The 10,295-nt window shown below is 32.4% G+C and overlaps 1 long non-coding RNA gene across 3 annotated transcripts; it reads left to right on the plus strand.

Moving 5' to 3' along the window:
• The first annotated feature begins 7,263 nt into the window (after positions 1–7,263).
• Positions 7,264–8,734, plus strand: LOC111482164. 3 transcript variants are annotated; one of them, XR_002718142.1, is made up of 4 exons: positions 7,264–7,304; positions 7,901–7,990; positions 8,158–8,185; positions 8,270–8,348. It is a non-coding gene; the product is annotated as an uncharacterized LOC111482164 (long non-coding RNA). The 3 variants fall into 3 exon arrangements; XR_002718143.1 differs by lacking the exons at positions 8,158–8,185; positions 8,270–8,348 and adding an exon at positions 8,708–8,734; XR_002718141.1 differs by lacking the exon at positions 8,158–8,185.
• Positions 8,735–10,295: the final 1,561 nt, after the last annotated feature.

The raw sequence follows: 10,295 nt of genomic DNA on the forward strand, positions 1-10,295 counted from the left end.
CAGAATTTGGTTTAACCAAACATGCATGTTTGCCAAATAAACCCCACAAATTTGAGTGGAATTTTACGTGTCAAAATTTGGTTAACTCAAACTTGCATGTTTGTCACATAATCCCATAAATTTGAGTGGAATTTTGAGTGTCAAAATTTGGTAATCTCACATTTGCATGAACATGCAAATATGACTCATTAAATAGAGTGATTAAGGTACATGGAAAGTTTGCCTGAAAAACATTGAGAAAATCTCTCAAAACTCTCTCTTTACATATACTAAATTCCTATCAAGTTCTCGTTAGCATAGAGTAATTGAAGCTCCATATGAAGCAATTTAAAGTTCCCGTTACTTAACTAAGGTTTATCTCATCTTTAATGAAGCATGATTTGTACTTAGGTTCATGAAATACTTATAGACTCCAACTCTGAGTACTATTAGTGCAATTATGTTTCATATGAGTTTGTCATATATGAAATTAAGGTGCATTCAATACAACTTTATTTTGTTGTCATACGAGGCAAAATAAAAGAATTAAATCAATCAAACTGATGAACCGAATCAATCCAATCCAAATTGATTAGTTTGTTTCCTTTGTTGGGTTGTTTGTTTATTTTATAACTCTTGTATATTATAACAATTCAATATAACATGCCTTACTCACAAGTAAAATATTAGACCATCAACTTTTCATTTTATAGCCGTCCAACCACTCAGAGAAAAATATATTTGAGTAGAAGCTAAATATTAGGTATTTAAGAAAAGACATTTGGTTTAGTGGTATGACCCTCACTTACGGTGCAACCTCAAATGCCCCTATGTCTAAATCTTTTCTTATCGAAGGACTTCATATTTATATGAACTTGTTGTTCTTATTATTTACTTTTCAAACATGCCTCTTAACTTCTCTACACCAATTGTTAGGCAACCAAGTCGACATAAAGGAAACATAAAAGAGATATCAAAACTTAAGCATGTTCGCAATGGCTTGGCCATTTAGCAGCAACCTAAAGTCTTTCTTTACCTCCCAAGACTTTATACTTACCATCTTAGGAAATAAAGAAAAACAAAAAAAGAAGAAAAACAAAAACCAAGGCAATTAAAACTATAATGATAATGCTCTTAATATCATTTCATGTTTCCTACTTTCGGTAAGTATGCCTATCCAAATCTTAAGAAGGTCTAGTAGAAATCTCTTTGTTCTTATTATGTTATTGTTTTGTTCTCCAAGACACATTCTACATCCAAGGCTTCAGTTCAAGCGCATCGAAGACTTCATGTGTTTCTTGCAATACGACAAATTACGACCTTAATACCTAGGCCCAAGAATTCATACATACGTTTTAAGTGGCATAACAAGGGCAATTGGTCTAGTGGTATGATTCTCTCTTTGGGTGTGAGAGGTCTTGAGTTTGATTGGAAAATGAAGTTAATAAATACAAAAAAATGACACTAAGTTTAAATACATACATTACCATGAGACTGTGAATGTGAAATGATAAGCCTAAAATAATCTAAATAATAATTGAATTAATAATATCAATGCATTCTATGTCGAAATGATTCATAAATTATACCTAATTTTCTCCCATTTTGAAATTCCCATTTTGGACCTATTATTGATGACGAGATGTTTAAGGTTTTGTGAAATTAAAATTGTGGGGATGTAGCTTAGATGGTAGAGTGCTCACTTTATTTGCAAGAGGGACGAGGATCGATACCCTGCATCTCCAAAATAATACTATCTATTATTAAGTATGTTCTTTCTTTTCAATTTGTTATTAATATTTTATTTCTGTTCAATCTTTGCAAATATTGTGGGGATGTAACTTTTGTTCATTTTTCACTTATTATTGATGACTGAAAATTTAGGGTTTTGTGACGCAAGTATTATGGGGATGTAGCTCAGATGGTAGAGCGCTCACTTAGCATGCAGAGGTATGCGGATCGAGATACCCCGCATCTCCTAAAGAAACTATTTGTTATTAATATTTTATTTTTGTTCAATCTTTCCTTATTTATGACATGATGAGCGGAAATATTTTTTTTTCATTTTCACAATTATTGATGACGGGACATTTAGGGTTTTCTAATGTAAGAATCGTGGGGATGTAGCTCAGATGGTATTGCTTCCCATGTGGGAAGTACGGGATCGATACCTTGCTTCTCCAAATGAATCGATTACTAAATATAATATTTGTTTTCAAAATTTTCATATTTACTACATAATGAGCAAAGATAGTTTTTTATTTTTACTATTATTGATGACGAGACGTTTAGGGTTTTGTAACATAAGAATCGTGGGGACGTAGCTCAAATTGTACATGTGGAGACATGTGAGTGGGGGTGTCCTATGCAATGAGTATTGCATAAGATCAGACCATGAAGAAAATCACTCTCACTTTAAATGTCGTTTACCGATGAGACTGATTTTTTCACTCGATGACCTAGGTTACTTGACCTTAATACTGAGCTAACTATGAACTCCTGTTTATTCAGAATTATTCTTAGATTTTCATGGTTGAAAGTGGCTCGAGTTCGCCGACTCAATAAGCCTCCCATTTCAAGGGTAAGACTGGGTGAATAGCTGGGGACATAGGGTGCAAGATAGAATTCACTCCTACCCGCTTTTAGGGATAGTAGAGAGGTTGTTCCCTTAAGTACTAACTCCAAGTCATTGGCCCGAGAGGGATTCGGTTTGGTGGTTGGACCACAAACCAATTGTTCATTAGAGGATCAGTGGGACTTAAGGAACAAGAAGTAACTTTAGGGGTAAAAACGGTAAATTGACCCAACTCTAGTTACGAACAACATGTGAAGGATCGACTTACTAATCATGTTATATCAAATGGACAAAAATATATCTATAGTGAGGGGAGTGCAACTACTAGGCTGTAGTGTAGTGTTCTATTAGTTAATGAATGATGGTTAAAAGGTTAATGAGTTTAGCCAATTAATCTCAGATCATTGAAGCCCATGATCTATAGGTCCATTAGGTCCCCCTGCTAGCTCATATCGGACTAAACCTTAGAACAGTGGGACGAGTGAGTTTTCAGTGTTCGAACTCAAATTAGGGAATATGTGCTAAGTATATACGATATATTTAACCCCATTTTTATTTAATTACGAATTAAACAAAGTGTGAGAATTGGAGATATGTAAATAAGATTTAAATATTTTAATTATCAATAGGGATTCATAATCAATATGGGCCGGAATTGATTGGGACTGGCATTTGATTTAATGTTAAATATTAATTAAATTATTTAATTAATCATTTAATATTATTTTGATTTGAAAGTAATTATTTAAATTAATTGTTGAATTAAAATAGAGAAACTCAAAATTTTGACTTCACATCATGGGAAAATCCATGTTTGAGTTTGTGGAATATTGAGTGTCAATATATGGTTTAACAATCTTGCATGTTTGTCAATAATCCCACAAATTTAGTGGAATTTCAAGTGTCAAAATTTGATTTAACCAAACTTGCATATTTGCCACATAATCCCATAAATTTGAGTGAAATTTTGAGTGTCAAAATTTTGTAATCTCAAATTTGGATGAACATACAAACATCAATAAATAGAGTGATCAAGGTACATGTAAAGTATTCTTGAAAAAACTTAGAGAAATTCTCTCAAAACTCTCTCTTTGCATATACTAAATTCCTATCAAATTTAGTCACTCACTCGATTCTACAATCTCGTTCTAAGGTCGGAGAATAGTAGGGAAGACAATACTGGTGGTTCGAAACCGGTTCGTGAGGAAAAAGAAATTTAAACTACAAAAGGTTAGTATTCAAACTCATTGAGTTTTAATGCTTTTGAACATGCTAGCTAATTTATTATAATTGATGTACTAAGAGTGCCTAAGATCCAAATTGCTTCCCCATGTGTTATATTAACACCATCAAAATGGTAGAACACTTGCTTTGCATGTGAGAGGTACGGAGATCGCTACCCTCCATCTCTAAAGGAAAACTATCAATTATTAAAATATATTATTACTTTTCAATTTTTCTTATTTATAACATAATGATCAAAGGGAGTTTTTCATTTCACTATTATTGATGACGAGACGATTAGGGTTTTGTGATGTAAGAATTGTGGGGATGTAGGTAAGATGGTCGAGTGCACTCTTTACATGCGAGAGGTACAAGGATTTTGGGTTTTGTTATGTAAGAACTGTGGGGATGTAGCTAAGATGGTAGAATGCATTTCTAGAAGAAACTCATTAATATTTTATTTCTATTCAATTTTTCCTTATTTTTGACATAATGAGCATAAATAGTCGAAGACGCGAGACAAAGGAGAGGAGCGAAGCGATGAGACACGAATAGTTAGGCGAATGAGCGAAGCGGCTCGACCAATAAATAAATAGAGGAGCGAAGACATGAAACAGACAGTTCAAGAAGGGGGAGCCGAAAGAGCAGAGGTTCAGCAGAATGAATAGGAAAGGTGCGAAGCAGCTCCACGAGAAGACGAGAGGAGTAAAGTAAGTAGGCAGAGGAGTTCAATCGAATTAAAGGTACTTTTTCATTTCCACTATTATTAATGACATACAGATTTAGGTTTTGTTATGTAAGAATTGTGGGAACGTAGCTAAGATGGTAGAGTGCATCTCCAAAAGAAACTATTCGTTATTAATATTTCTATTCAATTTTTCCTTATTTTTGCCCTAATGTGGAGAAATATTTTTTCATTTTCACTATTATTGAATCATTTTCACTATTATTGAAGACGCACAGTTTTGGGTTTTGTTAGGCAAGAATTGGAATTTAGCTAAGATGGTAGAGTGCATCTCCTAAAGAAACTATTCGTTATTAATATTTTATTTCTATTCAATATTTCCCATAAATATTTTTTTCATTTTCACTATTATTGATGAAGCGCAGTTTTGGGTTTTGTTATGCATGAATTGTGGGAATGTAGATAAGATGGTAGAGTGCTCTATTTGCATGCGAATGGTATGGGGATTGATACCCCGAACACCCCGCTCTGTATTCCTAAATGCTCTATAATATGGTGGTGTCTTAATGGGATATATATTTTATATGGATTGTATACGCCTTTAAATGTGATTTGGCAAAAAAAGATAGGTATAATTAAATTTTTAAGTCACTTTTGAAAAGTATGGTGTGGGATAAATTGGATTATTGCCTATTATTTGTAAGAATATATTAAGTCTTGGGACTAATGTTTGCCATTTGTAGAGATGACATATAATAGAGCAATTCTTCATAGTACCGTTCTCCTTTAGAGCAATTCTTCATAGTACCGTTCTTCTTTAGAGCAAATCATAGTACCACTCATTGTTCCCTTCTTGAAGATGTTTATAGATTTAATCCACTTACACCTCTTGATTTGCTTCCTATTCATTCTAATATTTTTGTGAGTAAAGCAACTACAAGTAAGGCAGATCAAAACTGTAATTATCCAAAATTTTCTACTTAATTTAAGGTCGCTACTGTATACGTACCATAATCATTGAATGCGGAAGACTTCATTTAAATTCCATAAAACATAACCTTTATCTTAAAACACATCCATGGAATTAAGTGTTTCGAAAACCTCTTTAAAACGACATAACAAAAGACTAAATAAAATAAATAAGCGTTTAAGTTAAAAACTTCATATTCTAGCCTTAGTCTAAGAAAATAAATACCACTATTCTATGCATGTGCCATGGTCTCGAGTTGTGATGTCGTCGTCAGTCGTACAGGAATGCATTGTCTTAACCTGAAAAATGTAGTAGCACATTGCTTGAGTATTTAAAGAAATACTCAGTAAGTGACCCCACTACTGGGGTTAAATGCAACAATCACATGCAATGAGATGATAGGTCCTATCTTTCATTCCGTTTTCTCTACGGTGCTGTCCTAACGGATAATTTTGGACGTGTACCATATACTCTACACACAGCCCATACATGCGAGTATGGGCTCACCAGCTAGTTCGCACACCGCTAGGCCACTTTCCTTATTTAGTGGACATACTCTGGGAGCCCTTTAGGCCGGATACCCGCTAGAACTAGTAACCGTCATGGCAGCGCTATGCAAAGCATAAGGATCATTGTCCTGCCATTGGATATACGCGTTTGTACCCTAGTGATGGGTTAGGGGTATTCGCCCAAATGCATGTGCACACATAATGCATGAGGTCCCAAAACTTTTCCATTTTCATTATCCTTTAATATAACCCCGCTAACATTGTGTACATATCATATCGTTTCAAATATTGTTCATCATTCATGTCATATCGTTTCTCATTCTTCAGTTCTCAAATCATACATAATTCTAACGGGGTTATATTTCATGTCATTTATTGTAATTTCATGTCATTCAAATCATGTTGTATACACATAATTTAAGAGACCTAACATAACGTTCTATGCTTTTAACATATCATATCATCACATACACATCATACCATGACATATTGCATCACAATGTATCATATCATAAACAAGTCATAACGTAAACACTTCGTAGTCATATTGTTCTCTAACTTATCATAGCCTTAAAGTTCTTATACCTATCACATACATATCATTACGTGAACGTACCTTAGTCATCTCATCACAAGAACTTAACCTAACGCTATCGTTCTATCAATCTATCACAAACCTATCCCTTTCTACCTGTAACCTAACCGTATTCTTCCATCAATCTCTCTTATCCATATCCCTACAGTATGCAACCTATCCTTAACGTTTCATGAACGTATTTTACTCCTATCATTACATTTCGTTTTGTGCATCATTCTTGTATCATGTCTCAAACATATCTTTGAACACATCGTACCGTAATTATTATCATACAATTCACATATTATAACATATACATAACATATAGGAAGCATATCGATCCATAGACAATTCAGATTTATCAATATATATGACACGTGCAGAACCACAAGGCACGTGTCAACATCAAATATAATCACGCCGATAGTAAGGTCACTTACCCTTATCTCCTTAAGATTACTTGCTAGGATATTGGAGTGACTTCTTAAGATCCTTGTCCTTGCTTAATCCTCTTAATTTCTCCACTTTTGATCCTTTGAGTCTTTCATGGGTGGCGTATTCTTGTGGGAGCTAATTTCCTTCATTTTTGGGTGTTACATACGGGATCGATACCTTGCTTCTCCAAATGAATTGATTACTAAATATATTATTTCTTATTTAGGACATGATGAGCAGGGATATTTCTTCATTTTCACTATTATTGATGATGGAAAATTTAGGTTTTGTGATATAAGAATTGTGGAAATGTAGCTCAGATGGTAGAGTGCTCGCTTAGCATACGAAAGGTACGGGAATTGATCCCCCCATCTCCAAAAGAAACTATTATTTTTTGTACGGGAATTGATCCCTCCATCTCCAAAAGAAACTATTTGTTATTAATATTTTATTTTTATTTAATATTTCCTTATTTATGACATAATGAGCGGAGATATTATTTCATTTTCACTATGATTGATGAATTTAAAGTTTTGTGATGTAAGAATCGTGGGGATGTATATTTTATTTTTATTCAATATTTCCTTATTTATGACATAATGAGGGGAGATATTATTTCTCCAAAAGAAACTATTTGTTATTAATATTTTATTTTTATTTAATATTTCCTTATTTATGACATAATGAGCGGAGAAATTATTTCTTCAAAAGAAACTATTTGTTATTAATATTTTATTTTTATTCAATATTTCCTTATTTATGACATAATGAACGGAGATATTATTTCATTTTCACTATGATTGATGAATTTAAAGTTTTGTGATGTAAGAATCGTGGGGAATGTATATTTTATTTTTATTCAATATTTCCTTATTTATGACATAATGAGCAGAGATATTATTTCATTTTCACTATGATTGATGAATTTAAAGTTTTGTGATGTAAGAATCATGGGGATGTAGCTAAATGGTAGAGCGATCACTTTGCATGCGAGAGATACGGCCTGCATCTCCAAAGGAACACTATCAATAATTAAGTATATTATTTCCTTTTAGCATATCTAAAAGAAACTAATTTGTTATTAATATTTTATTAATTTGTTATTAATATTTTATTTCTATTCAATCTTTTCTTATATATGACATAATGAGCCGAGATATTTTTTTTATTTTCACTATTATTGGTTATTATTGGTGATGGTAGGTTTAGGAATGGGGATGTAGCTCAGATGGTTTTATTTCTATTCAATCTTTTCTTATTTATGACATATTGAATAGAGATGTTTTTTTATTTTCACTATTATTGGTGATGGTAGGTTTAGGATTTTGTGACATAAGAATTTGGGGATGTAGCTCAAATGGTAGAGCGCTCGCTTCGCATGTGAAAAGTACAAGGATCGCTAATTTTTTATTTCTAATTTTTTTCTTTATTTTTGACATAATGAGCAGAAATATTATTTCATTTTCACTATTATTTGGAGATCCTATTACCATATGTTCTATTTTTTATTTCTAATTTTTTTCCTTGTTTTTGACATAATGAGCAGAAATATTATTTAATTTTCACTATTATTGATGACGGGTAGTTTTAGGTTTTGTTATGTAAGAATTGTGGGGATGTAGCTAAGATTGTAGAGTGCATCTCTTAACGAAACTATTCGTTATTTATATTTTATTTCTATTCAATTTTTCCTTATTTTTGACATAATGAGAAGAAATATTTTTTCATTTTCACTATTATTGATGACCAGCAGTTTTGGGTTTTGCTATGTAAGAATTATGGAGATGTAGCTAAGATGGTAGAGTGCTCTCGTTGCATGCGATTGGTACGGGGATCGATACCCCGAATACCCCGCTCTTTATTCCTAAATCCTTTAAATGTGGTTTGCTACACACAAAAAAGATACGGATATTAAATTTTTAATTTACTTTTGAAAAGTATGATGTAGGATAAATTGGATTATTGCCTATTATTTTTTAGAATATATTAAGTCTTGGGACTAATGTTTAGGACGAATGTTTGCCATTTGAAGAGATGTCATATAATAGAGCAATTCATAGTACCGTTCTCCGTTAGAGCAATTCATTAGAGCAATTCATAGTACCACTCATTGTTCTCTTTTTTTAAGATTTTTATGGATTTAATCAACTTACGCCTCTTATTATCTTCCTATTCATTCTAATATTTTTGTGAGTAAAGCAACTACAACTAAGGCAAATCTGATCAAAACATTTCATAAACTGGTGAAAGGAGAAAATTGAGAAACAAAAAGTTACTTTAAGAATTAAATATTTTTGTGAGTAAAGCAATTACAAGTAATGTCAGATCAAAACATTGCATACAGAGGTGAAGGAGAAAATTTAGAAACAAAATTTCAAAATTTCTTTAAGAATTAACAAAGGACGAAAGGAAATCATTTTTCAACCCGATAACTAGGTTTCGATACATTCCCATCTCAAAGGAAAACAAAGTTACATCCAAGAGGGGATGACCCTTATCAAGTCCTTGAAATAATTAATAACAATGCATATAAAATGATCTTCTAGAGAATTTTTAGCACATTCTACTTTCAATGTTGCTGACTTAAGTTCTTTTGATGTAGGTGATGATTTTTCTAATTTGAGGACGAAACTATTGAAGAGTGGTAAGATGATAAGGATCACGGTGTTCCAAATTTTCCAACTGGAACAGCCAAAAAGATTCAACTGGACCATTCTTCATCTATAAAATTGGATAGGCTTGGTTCAACTCTTATTTCATGTGTTACAAGCTTATTCGATTGAGGAAGATTCATGTGTTACAAGCTTATTTGATTGAGGAAGAATCATTTGGAGCTTCAGTGAGTATTTACACTGTTGAATTAGAGGATGAAATTGCAAGAATCATTAGCTCGTTGTTAGAAAACTTTATTTATTTTTAATTTATAATGTATGTAAACATTTGAACTCGTATTTTGGGGAGATTAAAGGGATTGAGATTAAATCCAGGCTACTAACTTCTTTTGGAGACTATAAATATCCACACATGAGGAATGAAATTGATCTTAGAAGTTCCCCTACTTTTTAAATATCCACAAATTATTATGTAAAAATAAGAGAGGAATGAAATTGATCTCAGAAGTACCCCTTAAAAATCTGAGCATCATCTTTCACATTTATAAGTTACAAGCATGGGTAGAATTCCATATGAGCCCTTCATCTATCAAATTGGATTGTGTGGTTGAGTGAAATTCTCAACCTTCTACTTATTTTCAGGTTTCTCTTCCTATTCATGTAATTTATCCTAATACAAAAAAATTTGTTTTTTTTTTTTTTTTTTTTTACATGAAATAGAAGTAAACC

This window comes from Cucurbita maxima, unplaced genomic scaffold (genome assembly GCF_002738345.1).
Source record: "Cucurbita maxima cultivar Rimu unplaced genomic scaffold, Cmax_1.0 Cma_Scf00007, whole genome shotgun sequence".
Classification (NCBI taxonomy): Eukaryota; Viridiplantae; Streptophyta; class Magnoliopsida; order Cucurbitales; family Cucurbitaceae; genus Cucurbita; species Cucurbita maxima.